The sequence below is a fragment of the Camelus dromedarius genome, chromosome 3 (assembly GCF_036321535.1).
Source record: "Camelus dromedarius isolate mCamDro1 chromosome 3, mCamDro1.pat, whole genome shotgun sequence".
In the NCBI taxonomy this organism is placed as follows: Eukaryota; Metazoa; Chordata; class Mammalia; order Artiodactyla; family Camelidae; genus Camelus; species Camelus dromedarius.
Window position 1 is genome coordinate 40,824,495 of NC_087438.1, and position 27,535 is coordinate 40,852,029.

Sequence of the window (27,535 nt, forward strand, 5' to 3'; positions counted from 1 at the left end):
AGCACCCCAAGACACTGCTGCCACGAGGGTGTGAATGATGACCAAGTTGGAGCCCATGGATAGCAGTGGAGGTGAGGACTGCCAAACACACACACCTGTTACCACACTTGACACTGCTGGGTTTTCAGAAGCTGTTCTTGATGACAAGCATGAGAAATATTCTGAGGGGGAAGCAAAGAAAAGGCAACCCAAATAGAACAAGTTGAAACTTAGGAGCCATTTTCCCTCTACAGTCTACATGGCCCTGGAGTAATAGAGACCTTCCTTAGAAAAGAATAAGGGAGGGGAGCAATTTCAGAAAACATGCAAGGTGAAATGCTTAGTACAGCTCCCTTTCTGGTGGAAACAAGCGCTTAGCTTTGCGTAAAGAACAGGGACCTGTTACCACTTTTCACTCATTTGATGCATAAGACACAAAGTTGATTTCATGGTGGAGAAACACCCGAGAGGTTGCTGGCTTTCTGTTAATATAGAAGACATGTTTGACACGGGTGCGTAAAATATGTCTACGTACACACACGCGCGCATGCGCGCGCACACACACACAGGAGAGCTGATAAATGCATTAAATACATAAATTATTTATTGGTCCTGGGACAGCATGCAATGCGACAAGAAATGAGATGTATCTGTGTGATATGCACGCACATGTATAAATTAAGGGAGTGTTTTTTTTCCTCAGGTAGCAACATGCCAGAAAACATTCTGCCTTTGAAGAACAAAAGAACAAAGGTGTTCCAACAATTGAAGGCTATAGTTTTGCACAATTGCTTATTATTCATTGCATTTGGAAATAGGGCACAGTGGAGATATTCACCTTTCCCAGCCTGGATCTCCTTAGCACAGTTCCATTTAGTGTCACCCGCTAGGTAAGATTTAACAAGACATGTCTGTTGGCCGGCAGAGAACCTGGTTGACAAGAGCCTTGTGTGTCAGGAGGCAGATCAAAAGTGGGCTTGGTAGCTGTTGAAAACTGTGTACTTTTAAAGAAATAAATTAATAATTTAAGTCATTTTCGTACTTGCGGAGGGCACAGAACTGACAGCTCTGGGGCCCACAGCCTGCTGGCTGCCCAGGTGCATCATGGCTATAAACATGGGATTGACCCCATCCAGCCCCAGAGATGAGCCTCTTCCAGTCACTCCAGCTGGACTGAGGAGAAAAGGCTTCCTAGTGGTCGGTCCCTGTGTGATGATGGCTGTGCAGGAGGCACTGCAGGACAGAGTTGGGCAGATGCACTTACTAGACTGTCCTTCTATATGGGTGACTGGGGAGGTGGAAGAGATGAATACTTTTCTGGTCCTGACCCCCCACAACGAGATTGAAACCCATGGGTCTAACATGGGATGTTGACATAGCAACTTCTTCGGTTACTCCGTTTACTTCCAAATGACAAAGACAAAACAATCCAAAACCAAAACAAAAATACCTCCAAACAAAATCCCAACAACAGGAAAAAAAGAATTCTAGCCCATACTCACCAAGTGGCTGTTATTTTTGGCTGTGGGCTGGGGAGACGTTCTTTGGCCGGTTGTCACTGTGCACAGCCGTCTGATTGGAATTTTTGTGAGCCGGGAAAGGGCTGGTTATATTTGGCCTCTGGAAGGGAAGTTGCTGAGATAGAGAGGCAGCTTTGGATCATAGGGTTTGAGCCCATGCCAGTGGGAGGGACAGCAACTCACCCATTTCCAGCTGAGGAAGTGGCGGTGGGGGCGGGGGGACAGCCCAGCTGAACCTTTTGGCAGGGTCGAGGTGGTGGTGGGTCGGGGGGCGGTTCTTCAGGGGAACACACCACACTGTTGCTGGAGGAACTTGTTTCAATCCAGTGAGACTGCTGCCCTGGCTGAGCCGGCCAAGAGGTGCCTGCAAAGCAGGATTCATGCCGTCTGTTTCATTCACTAGCCCACGGCATTTGGTCCAGGCTACCTTCTGGTATTGTATTCTTGGAAGTTTCTACGTTGTTTACCAGTTTCACATGTTCCCATGTTTACTACTAGATTGTGAGTGCTTTGGTTTTACCTTTATGATTCACATAGCTTCCACACACAAGGATGTTTTAAAAATCAAACATGCACTAGGTTGCCCTCCCCCTTTAAGCTCTGGGTCATGTATATATAAAATAAATTATTAAATCTTCAGTTGTGTTATAAAAAGAATGACACTCGAGTCATGATAGAAGAACAAGATTATTGTTTATGAATATACCACTAAAATATGCATTTTGTAAGGCTCATTGATTTATTTCCAATTCGAGAAGCCACATAGACATACAAAATGGTTCATTGGATATTCATTATACCTCCTTAGCTGCTTTTATTAGAAGTGCCCATGGTGCCAATGGCAAGGCTGACGTTTTCAGGGGTTGAATCAATGCTTGAAACTCATCTATTTCTTACAGGCAGTTTTGGTTTAAGGTATTTTGATGATTTTATAGAAATGTTTTACCCCATTAAAAAGCTATAACTTAAACTGTGGTGCAGGGTAGGCACACATTCGATGATAAATGGCTTTGTGTAAGAGATTTCAAATTTGTCAAATCTGCATTAAAGAACTATATTTGAAATTGGTTAGAAGGTTGGGTGAATTCTCCAGGTGAAAATGACATTTGTTTTATGGATCCCTCTGAAACAATTTCCCCAGAGTCTTCATTTGAATAAATCACATCCAAGTTTAGCACTCCAGAAACAGCTAGCATGGTAGAATTGCATTAGCCGCTTCTCTGTTTCCTCTTTTTAGGGAAAAGGGCTCCATTTCCCCATTTGTAAAGGAAGCGGAATGAGCTAACCCCACAGTGAGGATCTTTATATCGTTCGTTCATTCATTCATTCACTCCACACCTATTTACTGGCATTAAAGAAATAACATAGACCTAGTTCTCATGGAGATGACATCTGAGGAGGAGAAAGACAATAAACAAATAAGATAATTTCACAGACTGATAAATGCCTGAAGCAGTAAAGGAGGGTGTTGTGATGGTAAGTTGGGCAGGTGCCCCTAGCCTTTCTGACAAAGGGTCATTTCGGCTGAGGAGAAGCCCCCGACATGAACACCTGGAGGAGGAACATTCCAGGAAGGGGGCCAGCCAAGGCCATGGCCCGGGAGTGCGATAGCGTTCATGCTCCAGGGAGAGAAAGGCCTGAATTTTCTTTGTGGTTCTTCCCCCACCTCTGGAGCTAGGAATACTTTGCTGCATGGAAATGAATGAGGCCAAAGGCGTTGTGAGAAGGGGGCAGAAGGGAGGGAAACGAGGGTGTGGGATGTTGGGGTTTGGTGTGTGCAGCTTTGTCAAGGTAGACTAGGCTACAGCATTTTACAGTCATGAATGAGCCCACATCTCAGTGGCTTAACCCAGCACTGTTGTGTTATGGTCTGGTGTGGGTCTGATGCCTCCTATCTGAGCAGGGAAGCAGATTCTTGCCATCACATGTCTCCCATCTCGAAGTCCTTTATTTCTAGTCTCAAGAGCTCGAAGGGGAGAATGAGTGAAAGGATGCCTTGAATATTTGAGGGGCCAGGTCTGCACTGGCTGCCTGCCTAGGATCCAGGTGCACGACCCTTCCTGTGTGCTGAGGGAGGAGTAGGTGAACTGGGCGGCACCGAGCCAGTCTTGGCCATAGAGAGAAGGGAGGAAAAGAGGGGTCCCTCCTCCTCTCCTCGTATCCTTGAAGACCTGCATGGCTCATGTTCCCTCTTGGCCAGGAGTGCTGGGGGAGGGGTTAGGATGGGGAGGAAATGTCTTCACAGTGTGGCTTCTTACCATCCTACCGGGAAATAGGGGGAGAAAGTCATAATTTCAGCCCTGGAAGGGAACTCGCCTAAATGAAACCCCCTCTAGTTTAAGTCATTTTACTGCTTGGTAAGAGTTTGGAAGAGAAGCTGCGTTTGATGCTAGAGACCCCTTACTCCTATTGACCAGCCTTCAAGTTTTCCCTCCATGTGACTTTACCCCATGTTAATCCAACACTACTGCTCACACCTCAGACCATCCATTCCAGCCACGCCCAACTTCTTGAGGCTTCCCAGCCAACAGAGAATGGACTCTGTCCTCTGTGTTCACACCATTCTCCTGCAGTGACAGGCCTCCTCTCTACCAAAGCCTATCAGTCCTTCTTATCTTTGTGGAACCTTCCCTGCCTTCTCAGACCTCAATTGAGTGCGGTCACAAAGAGGCTGGATGTCCCTTCCATTCAACCTTCAGATCTTCTCAAGTGGGACTCTATTAACCCATCCTTTAGAGACATCTTAAGACTCCATAGCTTTCTGGATTACTTATAACAATTAGAACTGCCTCATTTTTGAGAATGAGATTTTTCAAATATTAAAGTCCAGACCAGTCTAATGTAACACTTCAGGCTCCTCTCCAAGTCAAAGTTACTTACCTAAGCTTAAGCTCGGGATGTGCAGTTGGGAGGGAGGGGTTGACTTGCAGTGTTACCCTTTTTCTGCCTCATTTCTCTTCTGGTTCTTCTAGGGTCCAGTTGGTACTGGTGAGATTAGAGGAAGAGGGGCAAACAAATGTATCTCACAACACCATTCCCTCTAGGCTAACATTGAGAGGCGACACACTGCCCTCCTTTCTGGTAGGGACCATCATCAGTTCTTTCATGGGGCACATTTTTGGGTACTTTGAAGAACCTCCTCTCACTCATCACATAAACCTCATGCCCCCACACCCTGACTCTGCTCCACTCGCTCTGGCCTTCTTTCCATTTCTTAATGTCATGTTCCTTCCTGCCTCAGAGCCTTTGCAACTTCATTCCCTTTACCTGGAACTCTATCCCCTAGCCCCTTGCCTAGGTAACTCTTAGTCATCTGTCAAATCTGAGCTCAATCATCAGTTCTTTGCAGAAGCCTAACTTGAACTCTCAGCCGAGGGCAGGTCCCAGTCATACACTCTCACAGCCCCTATAATGAAGACATTAATTGTGTCAGTAGTTATTTAACATCTGTTTTCCCCACTTGAATGTGGATTCCAAGAGGGAAATAAATCCTATTTGTAGAATGACAGAATAAATGGATTTACCAAATAAACCCATGAGCACTTTGACATGTCAAGCAGATAGTAGGTACTCAATAAATATTTACAGAACTGACATAAATTGAAGGCAGAAGCCATGACTGGTAATCTCTAGATTCACTTTATGACTAAGCACATAGTAGGATTTCAGTACATGTCTATTACCTAAGTGTCTTGGACAGCCTCATCAGAGTTGACCCAAATAATGGGAAATTGGCTGGTATGTAATTTTAACTTATGCCTTATGGACATTCCTCAATGTCAGCAGAAGAGTTGCTCTGTTATCTTTTCCAACTCAGACCTCTCATCTGCTGACTTCATATTATATGGTCTGGGAGGAACAAGCTGTAGGAAGGGGACATGGATAATGACCATAGATCCAAAGAATGACAAGTTCTAATAATTTGTCCCTTTGTTCCCTCTAGTACACTTGTATCTTATCAGTGATCGAATTCTTGGTTCCCCAGAGTCCACCATATGTGCCCTCAACCTGACTTACATGAAGACTTGTTTTATTAGTCACAATTAGTTGCAGGTGCAAAGACTGAGGGCACAACTAACTGTATCTGGAATCACCTCCGCACATATGAAATTAAACACTTGCACACTCAGAATTAGGTTCAAGTGGCTAATTGCACCCGGAAGTAGGTAATTGCAGGTGCAATTAGCTGCAAGTGCAGTTTTTCACCCGAGACTAATTGCTCCCAAAGTAAGGAGATAGGGAATGGAAATTCAGCACTGAATGGATGTGTGGTTATTGCAACCACCTGTGATTTTAGTAGACCCTCCCTTCCCGACTGAGAATGCAGTGGCCTCCCTTTGGTCTTTATATACAGTTAGGTTGCTTAACTCCTTCTGTACATTTGTTCTACTGCATTCTCTTCTCCAGTTGGCTCTTATTTCCCTTGCCAAGACCCTCCTTCAGGTAGTCTAGAATCCTTGGCTTTTTAAAAGACATATGTTCCCCCACTGTTCATCTGTACCTAAAACCCTCAGAATATAAGAAATTGTTGGTAACCTGGAAAGCCTCGTGCATGGTAGCTTCCAATTAGGCCTTGAACACAGTTCCTTGGGGATTGTCATTTGAACATGTTGGATGGAAATTTCTTCTCCCCACCCCAGCTAAGGAGGAGATGGGTCCTCTGTCAAACTACCGAGAAAAGGGTCTTCACTAGCAGATTCAACCTGACACACATTTTCCTAATAGCCTTCTTCCTGTATCAATATAGGAGTCCAATTAGGAAAACAGAAACCACCATGTTTTTTAATAATTGTAAAATTAAAGCATAATTGGAAAAAATTCAGTGAATTTTAATTTAAATTAAATACAATAAAACTAACCAATGAAACAAAAACTGTTAATACACTCCAGAAAGTCTTTTGATTATATAAACGTTATTCAGGTAGAAGGTTGATCACCCTAGTTATTTTAACAGAGAGAATTTAATAAAGGGAGTTAATTAAACTGGTACTAGCAGACTGAAAGAGCAAAACCCTGAAGTATCTGACAGGTAACTGCAGGGAGCAGCTACCCCCAGAAGGGCTGGGGAAACAGAGGCAAGAGGCTGGGGTCATCGGCACATGGAAGCTTCGAGGAAGAGTGCCGCCTGACTGGCTTGGAACCTCAGCTTGGAGGAGGAACCACAAAGAGCTGGGACCCAGAACTCTGAGGAGAGGGCTCTATCCAGCTGCTTCTGGTGCCTCAGGGGCTTGGAGGAGAGACCCTGCAGAACGGGACCCAGAGCTTTGAGGAGGGCTGCCACCCAGCCTGTACTGCCCTGTAGGCAACCCGTGAAACAATGCAGCACAGGTTCACAAGGGAAATATACCTGCAGGCTGTGCCAAGAAGCCCTGGGCTTGTGCTGGTTGGATCAAACCAGGATGTAAGATGTCTTGATACAAGAACGGGAAGTGGCAGCTGCAGAGAAGAATTTCTGAAGAAGGCATGAAACAAGTGAATGTGAGCCTGGGCAGGGCATGTGCTTTTTTATGTGTGTCTTCTTTTCTTTGTGTCCAGCATTTTCCTGTGTGTGGCTTTATCCATTCTATCATGAAGAAAACGTGTGTGTGCATAGGAAGGGGGGGGGGGGGGAGGCGAGAGGGAGAGACACAGACAGAGAGAGAAAGGGAAAGAGGGAATATAACTGTCACAGTGAATGCGAGCCAGTGGTGTCCTAAGACAGTGGCCTCAGCAGGGTCCACAGCCAGCCCCGCCCAGCGATCTTTTCTCACAGCTCACCTGACTGATCAGCATCCTCTTTTCCGCTTTGCTGCAAGAGTTCAGGGTTCCCTGAAGCCGACCTCCGGCCCTCCGCAGAATGCTGACGCCTCCGCCTCCCTGCTTAGTCATTCCGAGGTGGGACTCGATCCTACTCGCTAAGCTGGAGGCGGCCTCAGCTGAATGCCAGTTGGGTGGGGCGGTTGACCCCTTTGAACTCCCTCTGCCTGTTGAATCTGCTGCTGTTTACACGCTGCGTGTGCAGGGACTGGTGGTGGAGACACGACAGCCCGCGGGGAATGGAGGAGGGCGGCGGCCTTTGACCGGGCCTGGGCACCTGCCCCTCACCCCACCGCCAGACTCGAGCTCCCAGGCTGGGCTTGGGCGGTGAGGTCCCGGTGCTCGCAGCTGCAGCCGCAGGACGGCGGTGTTCCCTCTGCCCGCCTAGGAGCCAGCTCCTGACGGACTGGTAGACTCTTCGGCCCAGCACTTCCATTTGGCAATGGGAGCAAACGTTCCTTTGCCCTAATCACCCTGTTTGGTGGCAGCTTAAGGCTCTCAAGAGAGGACAGAACTATTAGGGGAAGCTGGGTCACCTTCCTGTGGTTTGGACTAAGAAAAAAATGTTCTTCCCAGGAAAATAATAAAACCACACGAAAGAAACGCTGGAAACAGAAAACAACAGCTTTACAAAATCTGACTAACCTACAACAGTCACTAATACCACGTAAGGACGTGTTTCCCCACACCTCCCCTGTGCAGACAGTTGATTCAGACATTCATTCACTCTTTCCTTCCTTAAGTGCTGTTGAATGTCTGCTCTTGCCAAAGCCTGGAGATAGGACCCCGAACAGGACAGATGAACATCCCAGCCCCTAGGGAAGCTTAAATTCTGGGGGAAGAGGGTCACGTATCTTGCACATACAGTTTCTTATCTGGCCTTCACTTGTCAGTCTGTCTCACGAGCACTTTCCTGGTCATTGCATCATCCTCGCCTGCTATTCTGAAGACTACTTACTTTTCTAAGCGAATGGATCAGAGTTTATTTAACCATTTCACTTCTGTTAGGTATGAGCTCTCTCATTTCCCCAAACTTAAATAATGCTATGATAAATATATTTGTGTCGGCAGATGAAAGAACATTCCCCCCCCATATTCTGGGTACTTTTCTCCCTGGCCTGTATCTTTCACAGCATCAGGCAGGACTCCTGTTTACAAACCACAGAGCCCAAATCTGGCTAACTTAAACAGAAAAGCAATATACTGGAAGGTTATCCATCCAGTACTTTACCGCATTGGCAGAAGCCTAGGAAAGCAAGCTCAGAAAAGCAGCAGGAATATGGGGTTGGGGCAGCAAAAGTACAGGCCAGGTCCACCCCAGGAGCAGTGTTCATGGACCCTGCAGCATCCTCTCCTCCTGGGCAAGGCCTCAGTGCCTCCTTCCAGTTTTGCCAACATCAGGAGGAATCTCCGTGCTCCCTGAACCTTTGTCTCACACCCTCCTTTCAGATTCCAGGTTTAGGGCTGGCCAAGATCTGGCCTATCTAGGTGGATCTCTGTTTCTAGGGAACGAAGGGGAGGGAATAGCTATCCTTCCCCTGCTGTCCTGAGTCGGGGGCGGGGGTTCTGCCCTACCCCTGCAGACAGGGAGAGTGGTGGATCCTGGCTAGGAAAAAAGAACAATATTCACTCCAAACACATTCTTTTACTTACATGCGAGGGGATGGAGGGACTGGGGCACAATTGAAAGCACCACTCAATTTTGCCCCCCAGTGGAGGGCACAAACACTGCTCAGCAGTGCTGGGATTGACCCAGGGGTGTTAGGCACCTCCACTAACTCAGGGGCACTCAGCATTCAGGAAATGTAGGTGAAATTCCCACTGATTAGCTCTATTTTATGGATATGGAAACTGGGCCTTGGAGAGGCTCTGTGACTTACCCCAGGTCACACAGCCAGGAAACCTAAGCCAGCCAGACCTAAGGTATGCTGGTTCAGGAGACCAGCACAGGCTAGAGGGTGACTTGTCTTGTCCTGCTTCCCAGCACTGGGCTGGTGGCTGATGTAAGGGGTTCCTAGAGCAATCCAGGCAAAGGCCCTTTCAATAAAGGGGCCTTTGTAACAAGCCTTTCTTTGGCCACCTGACTGTTTCCTGGAGTAATTAAGGCCTGTAGTCCTTAGATACAAGGCTGGCTGACTTGACAGTAATACAGCAATCTGAGCTTAGGGGCCAGTGCTGTGTTTGAAATGCATGAGTCAGGGCAACCCTACTTCCAAACACCTGGGCATGAGCCATGTGGCTAGACGGCCCTGTCTCTTCTGCCAGTTCTGTTGGTAGGACACCATCTACTGGTCCTAAGGAATGAGGTGTAGGGGCCCTCCCCTGGACAGTGCCAGGCATGAAGGCTGGCATGAAGCCCCTACTGCTGTGGCTGCATCTTCAGGACCTGCAGATGGATGTCTGGCCAGCTGCTGCCTGGAGGAGAAAGGCCTTCTGAGGGCCCTTGATTATCAGGCAAGGTTCACCTGCATTTCTTCCACCAGTGCACAGTGCCTTCCTGGGGTGGTGAGTAACTGCTGTCCTCTTTGCCTGAGGAGAGAGTCTCCCCTTGATTCCTACGGGGTCTTGGGAGCCAGCGTTATAATCAGCTTCTGTTTTCCTTTCTCCTGTGTGAGTCTGTACCATTACGTTAAAGGTCCCTCTTCTGGAGGAGGAAAGACATGCTTGACTCTCTCCGAAACTGGGAAATTAGCCTTTCATCAGACTTACTCCCCTGGGAAGTGTGAGGGTCACTGGACAGAAACTGGGGCTCTGCCCTCAGAGCACTTTCAGTGTCTCTCAGGGTGGGTACCACTTGGAGGGGAAGAGAGAGAAGGTGCTTTCATTAAAGACAGTGCCCGGGTCATGGCCTTGCATGGAGACTGGAGGCCTTTGGTTTCCCTGACCCCCCAAACACACTGGTGTACAGCTCATCTGCTTGACAAATCAAGGAGTTTCAGGGTTCAGATGGAAATGGAATGTTGGCATTGGTAGAGTTAACATCTGTGGATTCAGCTGAAGGGCTCATGACATGAGGGGATTTTCAGTTGTGCTGAAACGCACATTTCCCTCACATGCGGGTGAGTGACTCACTTCACCACTGAGAATCCGGCACCAGAGTTTCAGCAGAGCTTGGGGCTCTCGGTTCCTCTTCACCAAAGGCAATCTGTGAGGGCATCTTTATGCTTCAGTGATTCGTGAGAATTGGGGGAGTCATGAGGGTCTTGGATTGAGTCCCCCAGATTGAGTGCAGTGGAGGCCCTGGGTCTCAGATTCACCCCTCACCCCTTGCCCTCATGCCTCCGGCCCTCCCAGAGCCCTCAAGCTTGGGAACCACGCCCAGCCCTCGCTCATCTCAGGCTCAGTGGCACCGCTGTGGGCAGCGGGAGGGATCTTCCTGGCTGGTGCACATGGTCTGGGGCTGCAATGTCTGCTGAGAATTTAAAACCAATAATAAAATCGACTGTAAGTCAGTCTGCTTTTTATTATCCCCATGCCAGCAATTCTAAACAATGTCAGTGATAAAATACTTTTCCCCCCGAATCTTTCGTTGGTCCACATTCTAAACAATTGCTGTGGTGGCTGTTGAATTTTAATTGTATGTATTCATATATATATATATATATATATGCATATATATTTTATATCTCACCTGAAAGTTAATTAGGAGAATGCCCAGCAAACACAGTTCTGGATGATTCGAGTTGTCTCTAGGCACAGTTTGTGTCCCCAGTCCCCGTGGTACTAGGTATTCCTTGCATTTAAACAACAGATAAATGACGGTAGCAGAATGATTGCAAAGCCAAGAAACAAAACCTGAGTTAATTCAATTTGCTTCTGTGTGACCACTTGGCATTTTAGCATTTAAAATTTAGTAAATGCAAATTTTAGTTCATAAAGTATTTGACTGAATTTAAATAGTATCTTTAAAATTATCTATTCTTTTAAAGTGATTATTTTAAAACAAATGAATAATGAGAATAACAATAATTACAGATTATTACATAATTATCATTGAAAATAGTTTTGTCACATAGAAGAGGGTGTTAAAAAGATGATCCATTCTGAGTGTCAAACATGCTAGGTCCACCAATGCCTGTGCTGATTCAGATAACAGAAATCACTGGCTAGTTGAAACAGGAGGGGATTAATAATCAGATATTAAGTGGCCTACAAACACTGTGAAGGGCTGGACAAGCAGGGTCTAGTCAGCACTCCCAGAAACAATTCCAGCTTGAAGAATTCCTGTGTGATGTGACTGGGGAGGGCTGTGGTCTCACCTGCCCGCCGCAGAGCCCACCGCCTCCTCCGTGATCTGGGCCAGCCAAGTGAAACCCTCATGCCCTGCCTCTCACCCCACGTACCTGGGCTCTAAACTGAGGCCTCTCACCAGTGTGTCTGATTCGTGGAACCTAATCCCATCTGGACCCCTACTGGCACAGGAGGGCCGGAAACTTAGTTGTTTTCCAATGTTTGCGGTATAGGATGGTCCCCTGAGAAGCTTGGAATGGAGGTTGAGCCAGCCGGTGCACACCTCCCTAGTGACCCAGATGGGTCTGTCCATGTTACCTTCATCTGGTCTCTGGAGGGGTAAGCACCTCCTCTGTTTGACGACCAGGTTCTAGTCCATGCTGGGTGGAAGGGCTGGCTCTGTAGTCAAGCACTTCTGGTGCAGCCATTCTCGTGCTGTGCCTCCCTCTTCCCCTGTGCAGGGACCTTCTCTGCCCAGGCTCTTTGTTGTGGCTGTCCTGGCAGGTGCATTATGAGCATTCTCTAAAGTCTTCTCTACATCAACTCACTGACATCCTTCGGGTAGGAATGGCTCAAAACACCCATGCTCTCCACGATGCCACCCCTAAATTCCACCCCACTTAAGTGTTTTTACCATTATTATCATTCTTTTATAGTAATTTCTTTCAGGGATTCTTCTCAACATCCATTTGTAGGTTAAATGTGACTCTTGTCCTCAAATTTTTATTATCATTCTCATAACATTGAAAATACTCTAATATGCATCTATACTTAGGCCCCCAAAGCCTTTTGGAGCAGTGGGTGGTTGTGGGTGCCACTGGGACCGAGGAGAGGGTTCCATGATGACTGTCTGGAGGGTGACACTGCAGAGAGTGGCAGTATGCAACTTTGGTGTGAAAGCGCTGGGCAAGGTCCAGCCTAGTACAGGAGGCTTGAACCCAGTGTCCATCCTGCAGCCCAGGAGGCAAGGCCCACCAGGCAGTCACGTGTGCCGTGAAGCTCCACTCACAAGGCCGAAGGAATGAGCCTGCCTCGATCTGCAATGGAAGAGGCTGGATTTCTTTCCCTTGCTGCCTCTTCATAGCTGTGTGATGTAGACCATGACCTCTCAGGGAAGGATGTTCCTTGGGATGAGAGTGGTTCTTACTTCTGGTGAAGTGGGGCTAGGAGAGGAGGTGGCACAGAGGGAAGCAGGAAGCAGGATTGGTGGCATTAGGGGGATTTCCTTCCCCAGAGGCAGTGCCTGAGCCAGCACAGATGGTCATCACAGTAGGCTGGCTTCCTGCTCCACCCTCCCCATCCAGCCACCACCAGGACTCTCAGAAATGTGCCCACAGTCCTGACCCCCAGTACCCAGTGCAGAAAAGGAAGGGGGCTGTGATGTCTGTTTCCTTCCCCTGCCCAGTGATCCACGCAGATGGCAGATTCACACCACTCTTCAGAAGCCTTTCCTTCCTTCCCTGCAGCTTCCTGGTGGCCCAGACCCCATTTTACTTCAAATAATGGGGACAGAAAGTTTGGCTCATTACCATTTCCTTTACTGAATATAAGAGGTCTCATTTCCTCATTTCTTATTTTTTTGTATTTTATTTTTTTAATAAAAATTGTATAGAGTTAAGGTGTACAACATGATATTTTGATATACATATACACAGTGAAATGATTACTACAGTCATTACTGAACAGGGATTTTTTTCCCCCAGATTCCATGTTTTCCTCAAAGCATGGTTTCCCAGTATCCTGTAAGGATATGACATGCCATGTGTTCAGTTTTATATATATAAAATATGTATGTCCAATTTATGTATATATGTATTTTTACATGTAGGCAGACATACGTACACATTTATTATTTCTTTCTTCCTGGTTCCCATTTTTCAGAATGACAAGGCATCTGGCCCGATGCCTCCAACCAACTAGGAAGTCTCTCCAAAGAAGGACATGGTCAAGATCAGGCTTCTCTCCAAAAGATATAGCTAATTCCAACTAGCACATTAAGATTCTAAAGTTAAGAGTGTGTTGTGAAATGTGAATCGATGTGACATTGTCAAGCAAAATGACCTGTGGGCTTGGGAGGCTGGCGCTCGTAGGAGGACGAAGTGTGCATCTTAATCTTGATTTCCTTTGGGGATATTTCCTCCATTGTGTTTCTGACTCTAATTATGTTCCTGTGCAATCAAAATAGCTCTAGTCTCTTGGGCTGGACAATTCTTTTTCTGTCTTTTTTTTTTTTTTTTAAACACAGCAAATTATTGTTTTATTTTGTTTTTTGATCGGCAACAACTGTTTGGTTTTGAGCTGAAAGTCTATATGTTTGCACAAAATCCCATCGCATTAAGAGGAAAAGGATTGGATTTAAAGTCCTGCTTGGTGTGTAAATTACTTAATGCACAGGGATCTCAGATGTTCAACCAGAAAACCAAAGTTCAGCATTCAGAGTTTGACCTCAAAATGGCATGAACAATCCAATAGGTAAGCACAGATTCCTTTCTTTATATCCATAATCTCAGGATATTATGAAGCCTTTAGCCTTAAGAAAATTTCAGTTAGGATTTGTATTTAACCACAAGCTTATCTCTTGCTTGGTTTTAAATGTATAGCAGGGGCTGGGTAAGCTGGGTAATAGTGGAGGTTCTGAATTCTAATAATAGGGTTTTCTCCCTATCTCTTCTTCCCTGTCAGTATGTGATTTGGAAACTTCCCTACTGGATATCATCCCAACTGTTTTCTGGGCTCTTGAACCAAAGCATAGTGTTTAGAGTATCCATCCATCTCCATATCTGGACTTCACTCAGGCCCTCCCTAAGCTCTCTTTCAATTTCTTCAGCTGTGTACCTCAGTGAACTGCAAACAAACAGATCATTTTCCTGACGGTGATAAGGCAGTAATAGACTTTACTTCATTGCCTAGTGCCCTTCAGATATGCTTCCTACAAAACTCCTCAGTAGAATAAATGCAGTTACTGAATTTGGTTACTGGTACACAATGAAATAATAGATAAATAACATAGTTACATGGTTATAATGTAGTTAAATCATGCAGCAAGTTGCACACAATAGAAAATGCAGTTAGGCAGAGAGAATGAAATTAAGGGTTAGAGGTAAAAGAGAGGATGTATCTTTAGATGTGATTTGAAATGAAAAGCAGGCACCCTCAGAAGGACATAGAAAGATGTCACCAGATGATGCCTGAGGAAGCAACTTCTCTTGTCAACTAAGGCAAGGCTGGGTTAGGACAGTGGGAAGGACGTGCCCAGCTGGTTGTGTATCTTACCTTGTGCATCCCTTTCTCTCCCCTTCCGCGGTGGTCGTCCGGATTAAGTCCTTATTACCCCTTTCCTGGTTTTTTTACAGTTGTTAAATAGCTGATCTTCCAGTTCTCTGATTTATCCCACGAAGCAATGCCAAATCAGTTGTCCTTCAACACCACACTGACTATATCATTCTTCTGTCCCAGATTCTCCAGAGCTTCTTAGTACTTGCTGAAGCAGAGGAGGTACCAGTATCTTAGCTTGGCATTCAAGGCTTTGACATACCCTTTGTTCTAACTCTAGTGTTCAAAGCGTGTACCAGCACATCGGCCTCACCTGGGAACTTGTTAGAGATGCAACATCTCAGGCACCCGCCCCCGACCTCAGGCTTATTAAATAGGGATCTGCATTTTAGCAAGACCCGCAGGTGATTCCAATACCCAGAAAGTTTGAGAAGCACTGCTCTAGCCAAACCCAAATACTCAGAGATGTACTCCCTGCTTTCCTTTTTTTGGCTTTTGACTGTGGAACTACCTCCACATTTACTCTGTCTTTGCCTGTCCACACATAGGACCCTGTTATGATCATCTCAAATGTAACTTCCTCCATGGAGACTTTCCCAGTTATCCGGGACCAGGCAGACTAACCTTCAGAATGTGTGTCAAGCCCTTTATTTGTTGAACTGCCCCTGCTGAAGGTGCAGCTTTATTTATATCCTATGACCTGGTCCTTTTGGCTACAGAAAATTGGTTCATGGTTGGGTAATCGGCGTTAGAATAGTCCGCCTAGTGGCCGGCCAGTAATCTTGGAGAGTGGCCACGTGAAATGTGACAGAAAACAATGAAATGTTCTCTTTCTTTTTTAGAAATGAAAATAAGGCAGTTAGCAGTGATTGCTAAAACTAAACACCAGGAGACAGAGTGAAGGTCTCCAGTGGTCATGTGCAAACCTCAGTTACGAGGAAACAGAAACTCTGAGTAAACCAAGTCAGTAGAGACAGGAGGACAGCAGACCTGCAGGTGAGGTAGAGACTCCAAACGAGAGAGAGAGAGAGAGATGGGGAGAATAGTGGAGCTCTGGACCTGCCCAAGTCCCTGATGACTTTCTTATGCCAGGGCTTATCATAACGCCTTACCCCCATGAGGTGAGAAAACTTGCGTTAAATCTCTGTTCCTTGCAGCTGAAATAGCCACGCTAGACCCCTCAAAATGGAGTTGCTGGCTCCATCCCTACACCTCTCTTTGAGGCTGTGTCCTTCGTTCTTGTTAGCTGTTTCCCAGCCTTGCTTTATAACACCTGTGATCCTATGAACAGCAGCTATTAGCAACTTAGGGTAAGATTGTATCCTTCTCATTTTTGAGCATCTATCAAAGTATATGCTAAAAGTAGTGGTAGGACTAATACAAATTGAATTCCAGGGAAGCAAAAGTATTATAGTGAAGAGATCTGGGAAGGAAGGAGACAGGATCTGTCATTAGAAAGGGTGATCGAGCTGTAGGGTGGCCACCATTTGGTTGAAGTCTTTGGTGCATGGTACCAACCAAGCCAGAGAGCCATGAGCCAGCGTATATTTTTAATACAAGCTGTGCAGGGTCATGGCAGCAAAATTAGTAATTCCCATCTCTCAGGAACCTGATCTCAGCTGACACTATTTTATCAGTAAAATAATTTCTTGTAGTGAGTTGAATGTACCAAATACATGTTTCCAGCTGGTCAGCAATCTTCCCTCTCAACTTTTAATCTGCTCCAGGCTGTTCCTACAGATTACAGGACAAATGACATTTGGAGAATGATGGGTCTCTGTAGATTGAAGGAGGCCACTTCAGTGCTTATATTTGGAGGGTTGCCTCCCACTGAAGGTCAGTGTGGGTCTGTTGTATGTGCAGAGTGTGTATGCAGGGAGCTCTGTGCACAAAGAAGTGTGTGTGTGTGTGTGTGTATGTGTGTGTCTTTTAGTGTAGGAGATCAAACTGAACCTGAAAAGTGTCATTATGGTTGTTTGGAAGGCAGCAGAGCAGGGGCTCTAATTTTACAAATAGATGGAGATTTCTTTCCCCTCTTTCAGCTCCCTCTTGGAGAACATCACGCTCCAAATCCGGAGGTTTCATCTGCTTTTAAGCTGGAAGCTTCTTCTTTAATGGCTTTGTGACTCACAGGGCCCGGGTGATGGTTGCTTTTTCTGTGTATAGAACTATAATCCTTCTCAATTATCAAAGACATAAATTACTATTATTTCCTTACCAGATCGAACATCTCGCTTAAATATGTGAAAGAAAAATTGTTGGTTGTCTGGTGAATTTTCCTCTTGGAAAAACTGCCTATTCTTAATCTACAAGTTCAATGAAAGTTCAAAAGTTTATCAGTGCAAACTCTATATTCTAATAATTCATCAACTAGCTTCTATATCCACATTTAGAGGCTCTGGTTTGAGATGCTTTTGTCTTCTCCCCTGTGTAAAAGTAATCAAACAGCGCATTTCCTGGGCATATCACAAATACCTATTGATCATAATCAGAGCACAGATGGTATGAGAGAGCTTGGCTGACACACAGGCCCTCATGTCAATCACAGGAACAAATTGATTTCGACTGCCCAGCCACAGTTCTCCTACTCCAGCAGAATTCCATTCAGTGCTGCTGTTTGGAGAATTTTGAGCAGACAGCATTTCTGAAGGAGTGTCATAGTCCAAAGTTGTTGTAGAGGTAAACTTGATTACTGAGAAAATGGAGATCTTAATGTACTTCATACTTACCTCTGCTGCAAGAAGGTCAATACCTTTCTCCAGTGTTGAAAGAGCTCACATCAATTTAAAATGTATCCTGATTTATGTCTGCTAATTAGGAAAAAGGAAAACCCTGATTTGCATTTTTCTATGGTGGTATGAAGTGCCATTAATACCTTTCTCCCACTGGGATTTGTTTCCTTACTTTTTTTAATTAATAATTTTCATTGAAAAATTAAAGAGCTTACACTTACGCCATCAATCTTTCTTTGTGAGTTGGGTATAGATATGTGTGCTGGGGAATGATAGAGGGAGAGAGCGCTAATACCCCCGTGTACTAGTATAAGCATTAAAGTCCTGTGAGAGCCAGATGAGGAAGGACCCTTTGTGATACTATCCACCACTGTCCATCACTTTACTGCTTCATCCATCCAGGCTGCCAGGACAGGTTCGGTAGGAAAAGGGGAATGGGACTCCATCAGGGAAGGGTTTGGGGTATGAATGAGGAATGGCTGGGGAACCAAGCTATTCTGTCCTTATTCCAGTTCCCAGCTCTAGGCTGGGATGTTTTCCACACGGTCCTTCTTTCTTGTCGCTTAGCCACCTGACGCCTTTTCTCTTGAATTGCTCCCCACCTATGCCCTCTTACTGATGAGGGCATGGAAGGGCAGATTAGACGACTGTGCACTTGTTACTTTTGTTAAACATCTAAACCTACTCTCCTGCTGAACCTGATTGTACTAAGAGTAGATATTTGACTCAAAGGAAACCGGTCCACAGACTGGCCTCATCCACCCAGAGCCGTCTTCTCAGAATTCAAGTTAAGAGATACACAGCCTGCAATCAGATAACGCTGGGCGCTTGGAATCAAAGGCGTATGGACCATGTGGAGACAGAAGGCCCTGCAGGCCTGGGGCAGCGCTTCCAGTTATGTGTTCTCTGATGAGTCAGCGCGTCTGTGAAGACGGGCAAGAGATCAAAGCCGGCACAGAGATGAGAGACGTCAGGCCCCTGACAGGGACGGAGGGGCAACCCTGGCTCTGCGGGTCACCGTCTCAGATGGGTCAACCTTCCTGTGACCCAGCTCCCCTACCTTTTGTCCTGGGATGCTCTTATGCTTGCCTGTTGTGCTTCTGAAAAGGTCCTTATTTGTCTTAAACTGGCTCGAATGAGTTTCTGTTCTTCACAGCCAAATATGCCCTGACCAGAGTATCCTGTCAGAGAGATTCAGATGGGCAGTCCAGTCTCCTTCACTTACCTAGTCCAGTGCCTGGGAACGCTGGAAAATCACAGTGCCCTCTTTTGTCTAGCTGAGCGAGGTCCACAAGAGAGGGTAGGCCAGGAGCAAAGGTGTTACATTCTTTACCTATTCAGATCTCTTCACCTCACCTTCAAACCCTCTAGGCTGGTTCTCTGCCTCTTGCCCAGACGATTGTTCTGCTCTCAGGCATTGACCATTTACTTAAGCCATTCTGCTTGGTTCACTGCTCCCTGGAGTAAAGTTGGCTACATATTCATAGTGATTTTTCCCTTTGAGAGATGGAGTCTAGTTCCTGTTCTCTTGGATATGCGCTGGTCTTTGTCACTTGTTTGACCAATATGATGTGGTAGAAGTGGTGCCTGAGTTTTCCAACATTTGGTCATTGGAAGCCTGGCAACTTCTGGTTGTGCCCCTGGGAACCCTTGGGACCCTAAGCTGCCTTGTAAGATGTCCCACTACTGCGAGGCTGCCATGCTGTGAGGAGCCCAAGTCAACGTGAGGGAGGCGGTAGGAAGGGCAAGAGAGACAGGCAGGCCAAGGACTCCAAGTGCTAAACAATGAGTGAAAAGCCATCTTGGAAATGGACCCTCCATCTCCAGATGGCACCGTGTAGATCAGAGATAAACCACCTAGACCTTCCTGAAAGGAAAGAATTTAGTGAGGCACAAAAACTGTGAGCAAAATAACGTAGTTTGTTTCAAACTACTAAGTTTTGGGGGGAGGTAATTAGGTTTCTTTCTTTATTTTTTAATGGAGGTACTGGGGATTGAACCCAGGACCTTGTGCATGCTAAGCACATGCTCTATCACTGAGCTATACTCTCCCTGCAAAACTACTAAGTTTTGAGGTAGTTTGTTACATACCAACCAATAACCAGAATATTCGGAGTTCATCTCAAGGCTACCCCAGCCTCCTAGGCTTTCCTCACCTCATCTGCTACCCAGGGACACCCTCTGCCTTCTCCTCTGCCTCCACGTTCTTCAGCTGTCAGGACAAGCATCCTTCTGGGAGGCCTTCTCTGATTCCTCCTCCCTCCTGTAGCACATTTGGCCAAAGCTGCTCTTAGAACCCTTCACTACTCAGTCCTGGGTGCTTCTTCAGTATGTTTTTACTGTCATGTCCTAACTCCCTGAGGACAGAGCCTATTTCTTGTTCCGTTTTGATCCTTCTGCCCCTTGACAGAGTCCTGGGCAGAAAGGATTCAACATGTATTGAGTATCTTAAATGTTCTTGAGACTAAGTAGCCCTCATCACCGTAAACCAACTTTTTATTGGTACTAATCAGAGATTTGTCTTCATTTGCCCTTTTCCAGTTAGGTATTTCAATTTAGAGGTACTTCCTACTTTTTAATTCTCAGATTGTGTGTAGACTTTAAACTTTCAAGGCAGCTGGAAGAAAACCCTGAGGTGCATAGAAAGAAATACCATGTAGCATAAATAATGGGCAGAATCAAGGGACATTTGTTTGACTGTCGACACATGCCTATGCCATTTATGGGAGATCAGGATCAAACGCTAGGTTTATAGTCCTGTTCCAGCCAGAGTGAGTGAGTGTCTTTTAACCACATCACCTCTTTCTAAAACCTAGTTTGTTTGACCTTCTCCCAACCCACCAAATGAACTTTCCCATATTCCCAGGATTTTTTTTTTTCATTTCCACCTACCCTTTGGTTTCCCTTTCACATGCAATATTCTTTTTTTTTTTTTTTCCTGTGTTCAGAAAATTCATTAGCATCCAACTTCCTCAATTAGGCAGAGTAAACATGCATTGCTCTGAATCGTCCCCCACTGCACCAGATATAGACAGAATTCAAGCACGGTGTTGGCCTAGCACCTAAGGATTTGGCCTGAAGTTTACTTCTTTTCAATCAAATTTAGGTCATATCTTTCTGTAGTTTTCTATATAACTAATTAAGTTCTTACCTTCAATTTTCAAAGGATCATTGTTTCCTTTTCTGCTTATATTCATTGCCTCTTTAATTCACGGTGTGTACGTATCTATGATTGCATGTGCACCATTCATTTGTGGAATCATCTGCTGTTAGATTTCCCCATTTGTCTTAATCTAACAGTCACAAAGTCAGCAACATGATAGCAGGCGAACCAAACTGAGAGGCAGAGATCTTTTTTTAAGGCTTCAAACGAAAAAGAAAGGGCACATTTGAAGTGTTCTGTTTCTTAAAGAATTCTCTTTTTCAAAAAAAGCTGAAAAGTTATTGCCCTTCTCCCTAGAAATTGCAACTGTATAAATTCTAAGTTTTTCCAGCGCTCAGGCTCACGGGATACAGGGAAACATTAGCCACATTCTATTCATGTTCCTAGGTCGTGACTAAGATCAATAGACTCTCGGGAAGCAGTGACGTGGGTGTCCTCCAGGTGGGAGGAATTTTATGTTCCAGTCTCCCTGATGAACACCTAGAATATCAGAGACTCTGGGACGCTTGTGCTTGACTCCTTTTAAAGGAGAATGTGATTAAGGTCACAGTGTGATGAGTCCTTGACACACCAGTGTGAGGGAACAGGGATCTGAACAGAGGGGAGCGGAACAAGCTGAAGTGAAAAGTTCAGATGCAGGAGTGGTGCTCTTACAAGTAAGAGGCAATTGAGGGTTATTAACGAGCAGCTTTTAGAGAGGAGGTGGCTCAGCCTCCCCACTTCTGACAGGAAAGCGCTGTGCTTTCAGTTATGACACCACCAGTGTGCGAGTGTGCACTCACACACACACCGCTTACTTGCACTTAATATCCAATCTGTTGAAGAGCACACTTCTTCACGAGAATGCTCAGTTGTGACATAGGTCTTCAGTTCCTTAGCAACAAACTGTCTCTTCACCCTCGTGAAATTCTGATCAGTTGAGAAGAAAGGGGACACTGAATTGTGATGGAGAAAATACTTATTTTAATCACCAATGTGTATAAGAACTGAAAAGGCAATATGAAAAGGCAGGTCAAGGAAGCTGCGTTTGAACAAGTGTTTTTGATTAAGGTTTGTGTCAGCCCAGAAGTCCCCTTTAAGTTCCTTTTTATTGAATAATTTCCCTTTGATCCTTGAGTAACTAAAAGAAAACTCAGCACTTGACATTAACCTGGGACTCTGAGCCCCGTGTAGGATCCCTTTTGCCCGACTGCCGTCAGGGGCTCCCTGGACAAGAGCCTTGCCCAGCACAGAGTCACCCTCCATCTGTTTCCCATCCTGGCTCTTCTTCCCACCTCTCCTGGGTCGGGGGGGAAGAAGACACTCAGCTGAAGTGGTCATTCTCTGTGTACTTATTTCTTTGCTTGTGTTCAACTTCAAAGAGGCTAGTCAGGAGACACTGATGACAACATAAGAAGGCATTGATTATCTCAAGAAATTTGCCCTGGATAAAGAGCAGAGATCACCGGACACTGGGGATGTTGAGAATTCCATCTCCTTTTCTTTCCTTGTTTTTATTTCTTAGAAATGATGCAAAAATATTTTTTAATGTTTGGCTTTGTGGATACAACCAAATCATTGAACAACATTAAAATAGAAACAAATGGAAACAAAATTAAAAGGAAAAACTGCAGAATTCTTTGAAAGAAAGGAGAGGGAGAGCGCACACCAAGAAAGCAAAAATTATTTAAACAACTCTGAGTATGTTTTTAAAAACTGTATCATTGCAATTCACTAGAATTCCCAGTTTCCGTATTTAAATGTCTGATCAGTCATTCAATTCCAATGCAGACATGATGTTTGAAGACCACTTTGTAATGGTTTTACCCTGGTTGAGATTATTTGCAATCCAGGGGGAAAATGTGCATTCTGTGCAAAAGCAAATAGAAAACATATCTGAGCACAAATCAAAAGAATGATTACCGCGCTCTACGCTCTGTACCCATTACTGGCTCCCCAAGGCTCTCATTCTGTTTGTCTTGGCACTTTTTCTTTAGCTGCCTTTGGTTGGACTGGGTGGGAAAAACAACTGCCACCCACAAAACCCTCAGCAGAGAGTGAGGGCAGTAGAAATGGATAACCTGAAAAGATGTGACATCCGTTGAGGGCTTGCGGGCTCCAAACTTCACTGTGGGGGAAGCTGCCTGGGGAGTCCCCCCAGGGCTCCCATGGAGGTCTTTGCTGAGGGCACGTCAGGAAGTGCCTGACCAGCTGCGGGAGGGGCATTTCTGCTCTCATTTCAATCTCTAGCAAGCTCCCACTCAGTGGGTAATGAGAAATGGCATTTGCACAAAGTGGAGAGAAAAAGCATTGTTTCTATAACACATTATGCTCTGCACTGCTCAGGAGACAACATTTCATGTCCTATAAAAAGAGTTATCTATATAACTTACTGTGCATGGCAGAAAAGCTGTAATGTGTCTTTAAAAGAGCTGTCTCCACACTGCAAGAAACATTTTGTCTCTCCCACTCCCTACTGACAGAATAGCCCATGTTTATAAGCAAATCCATTCAACTCCTTAATGATGACCTAGAATAAACATCTGGCACACACTAGCTTTCAAGGTCTCCTATGTTTAGGCATGAATTGTTCATTTCTATGACTTTTGTATCCAGTCTGAAGGAAAGACAAATGATACAAGGGATGATTTACATTATCAATGGAGGCAGAGGTTATGCCTGTGTTTATCTGATCCTCTTTTATTGTATAACAAGCCGTGAGATAACCAGCCTGGTGCACAATGACCATTCAGTTTGAGCCACCCACCCACCTCATTTCCACGCTGACTTCAATTTTAAAATCTATTGAAAACACAGGCCCTGGAATTGCTAGGCTCTTTTGGTTCAGGCAGGCCTGTAGAAAAAGGACAGGTTCCTCATTTAGTATCAGGTTTCTTCTCCATCAAGCCTGCAACGGTATTGCCACTGGGACACTCTGCTCTCATTGCACTGGGAGAATTGTCCTCCATGAGGATGATGCAGATGCCTAGCTCAGGTTGACTCTGTTCTCAGCAGAGCACTGGAAATCTGGACCAGATCCACCTAGCATCAGATAAGACCATAGGGAATGTGCATAAGCCTGGAGAATAGGAAAGCCTGCTTTCCCAGTAGGTTTATAAGAAAAATCAAGTCATCTCATGTGCTATCAGTCTGGCCTGGAAGAAAGCTTCATGAGACTAACCATAGGCCTCCAGGACAACCTGTACCACATTTGAATGTCATGCTCCAATACTGAATTCCCTGTTTACCTTTTGGAACAAACTACTAATTCTCATGTAGTAGGACTTGATCTCTGAAGGAAGAAAAGCTGCTCAGCTGCCTGGGATCTGTGTAGTCCTCCATGAGCGAATCATCAAAGTTGCCTCAACCGCAGCTACAGGTGCTTCCTGTGGAACTCATGGAGAGAAGGTGGTGGTAAAGGCAGTGGGTGTGGAAGATAAGCTTTTGGTGTTGGAGCAGTGGTGATAGGAGATAAGATGGCCCCATGTATCAGGTTCCAAACCCTTTTCTGAACTGACTCAAAGAATGTGGGGAAAAGTTTCAGTTCTGGGTCATATAGAAGAAACACACTCCACCTGGTTGTACTGATCGACCACAACTGTAAAAACAAGACAAAATGGATGAGGACTCTGAAATGCAAACAGTAACAAGTAAATTGGGGAAGAAGATCAGAATCTGAAGTACCATTGATCTGGTAGTGAGTTTGTCTTTTTTTTTTTCCCTCCAATATCCCCTGTCCTGAACTCAACACAGCTGGAAGCTTAGACGTGGTCTCCAGGGAGCAGACTGGGAGCGCTCCAGGAGAAGCTGGTTCAAGGAGTGGGAAAAGAGACTCCTAACTCTCAGAAAGAGTGTAAAAATCCAATGTTTAGTTTTTCTTTTCTCTGTTCCCTCACACCCCAATCCCTACGCAGTCCCTTAATGACAGCGATGGGAGTAAAGAAAGCAATAAAGAATAGAAATCAATGAAATTGAAAAACAGGAAAACAATAGGGAAAATAAAAGAAGCCAAAATTTTGTTCTTTGCAAATATCATTAAAATTTCTAGGATTCTAGCAAGATGGAGAGGGGAAAAGACAGAGAGAGTGGGGAGAGAGAAAAAAGTGAAACAGAGATAGATTGGAGGAGGGGAGTTCAAATTGCCCATACCAAGAATGAAAGAGAAGATATTGCTATAGATCCTACAGACAATAAAAAAAATCCGGTAATTCTGCAAATAACTCTATGCACATACATTCGACAACTTAGAAGAATGGTATTGTTTTTCTTGAAAAGCCCAAACTAACAAAACACCAAGGGAAATTGATAACCTGAATAGTTCTGAAACTATTAAAGAAGCTGGATTTGTAGCTTGAAATCTCCTGAAAAATAAATCTCCAGGCTCAAATGATTTCACTAGTTAACTCTCTCAAACATTTAAAGGAGAAATTAGACCAATTCTACACAGTCTCTTTCAGAAAATGGAAGAGGATGGAACTCTTCCCAACTCATCTTGTGAGGCCAGCATTAACCAGATACCAAACAGATCCCATTGTTTCATTGATTTCTGCTCTTATTTTTATTACTTTCATTTTTCTGCCTGCTTTGGGTTTATTCTTTTTCTAGTCTTTTAGGCAGAAACTTAGATTATTGATTTGAATCCTCTCTTCTTTTCTAGCATTATTAAATATTTTAAGTAAACATTTAATACTATTAAATTTCCCTCTAAACACTGCTTTAATGTGCTCTTCACAAACATAATACAAAAAAAAGAAATATCCCTCATGAACAGAGACACAAAAAACTCTTCAATAAAGTATTAAAGTCAAATCCAGCAATATATAAAAAGAATATTTTACCATGATCAAGTGTAATCCACCATATTAATAGTCCAAAGAAGCAAAATCACATGTTTCTTCATTTGCCACAGAAAAATCATACAACAAAATTCAATGTCCATTCATGATAAAAAGTCTCAACAAATTAGAAATTCAAGGGGATTTCCTCAAACTAATAAATGGCATATGTTAAAAAAAAAGTATAGCTCACATCATGCTTAATAATAAAAGATTGTATGATTTACTCCTAAGATTGGTAACAAGGCAATGATGTCCCCTCTCCCGACTCCTGTTCAACATTGTACCAGGAGTTCAACCAAGTGCAGTGAGGCAAAAAGAAAGAAAGTATTCATAAAGATTGAAAAGAAGAAATAAAACTGCCCCTATTCACTGGAGACATTTTTGTCTATGAAGAAAATTCCAAGGAATTTACAAAAAACTCCTAGAACCAATAGGTGAGTTTAACAAAGTTACAAGGCAAACACAAAAATTAACTGTGTATTTAAATACTAGCAATGCACATTAGAAATCAAAAAAATTTAAGACAAAATCTACCATTTATAATAGCACTGAAAAGTGAGATTTTATAAATATAATGAAACTTGCACAGGATCTGTTTGACAGAAACTACAGAATGGTGAGGAAAGAAATCAATGAAGACCTAAAGATGGAGAGACATCCTGTTTGTGTTGAAAGACTCAATGTTGTAAAGAGGTCGGTTAATCTCAAATTGATCTATAGATTTAATACAACTACAATCAAAATCCTATCAGGGTTTTTTGTAGGTGTAGACAAGCTGACTGTAAAATTTATATGGAAAGGCAAAGAACTAGAGTAGCTAAAACAATTTTGAAACAGAATAGTGAGGTTGGAGGAATCACACTGCCCAATAGTAAGACTTATAAGGCTAGAGTAACCAAGACAATACAGTATATATTGGCAAAGGGACAGGCACATAGATCAGTGGAACATAATACAGCCCAGGAATAGACCCTCAAAATATAGAGTCAGTTGATTTTTGACAAAGGTGCAAAAACAATTCAATGGAGAAGGGATACTTTTCAACAAATGATACTAAAACAATTGAAAATGCATGTGCAAAAAAATAAATCTTTCAGCAAGGTAGCAGTTTACAAAATTAACGTTCAAAAATCAGTTGCATTTCTTTACACTAACGATAAATCAACAGAAGAAGAAAGTAGAGAAACAATCCCCCTTAAAATAGCACCCAAAGTAATAAAATACCTGGGAATAAATCTAACCAAGGAGGTGAAAGAATTATACACAGAAAACTATAAACCACTGATGAAGGAAATTAAAGAAGACTTTAAAAAATGGAAAGATATTCCATGCTCTTGGATTGGAAGAATCAATATTGTTAAAATGGTCACACTGCCCAAGGCAATCTACAGATTTAATGCAATCCCTATCTAATTACCCAGGACATATTTCACAGAACTAGAACAAATCATAATAAAATTTATATGGAACCATCAAAGACCTAGAATTGCCAAAGCATTACTGAAGAGAAAGAAAGAGGCTGGAGGAATAACTCTCCCAGACTTCAGACAATACTATAGAGCTACAGTCATCAAGACAGCATGGTATTGGTACCAAAACAGACATATAGACCAATGGAACAGAATAGAGAGCCCAGAAATGAACCCACAAACTTTTGGTCAACTCATCTTCGACAAAGGAGGCAAGAATATACAATGGAATAAAGACAGTCTCTTCAGCAAATGGTGTTGGGAAAACTGGACAGCAGCATGTAAAGCAATGAAGCTAGAACACTCCCTTACACCATATACAAAAATCAACTCAAAATGGATTAAAGACTTAAACATAAGACAAGATACAATAAACCTCCCAGAGGAAAACATAGGCAAAACATTATCTGACATACATTTCAAAAATTTTCTCCTAGAAGAAATAAAAGCAAGAATAAACAAATGGGACCTAATGAAACTTACAAGCTTCTGCACAGCAAAGGAAACCAGAAATAAAACAAGAAGAAAACCTACGGAATGGGAGAAAATTTTTGCA

The 27,535-nt window shown here is 44.1% G+C and overlaps 2 long non-coding RNA genes across 4 annotated transcripts in view; one reads left to right on the forward strand and one right to left on the reverse strand.

The window, feature by feature from the left end:
* LOC135319681 (uncharacterized) overlaps positions 1-27,535 on the forward strand; it is a 194,722-nt gene that overhangs the window by 17,350 nt on the left and 149,837 nt on the right. The gene's annotated exons all lie outside the window — the stretch shown is intronic.
* On the reverse strand, positions 574-7,325 carry LOC116150797 (uncharacterized). 2 transcript variants are annotated; one of them, XR_010380468.1, is made up of 3 exons: positions 7,257-7,325; positions 1,683-1,863; positions 574-1,599 (listed from the first exon to the last, which is right to left on the reverse strand). It is a non-coding gene; the product is annotated as an uncharacterized LOC116150797 (long non-coding RNA). The 2 variants fall into 2 exon arrangements; XR_010380467.1 differs by lacking the exon at positions 7,257-7,325 and adding an exon at positions 4,380-4,665.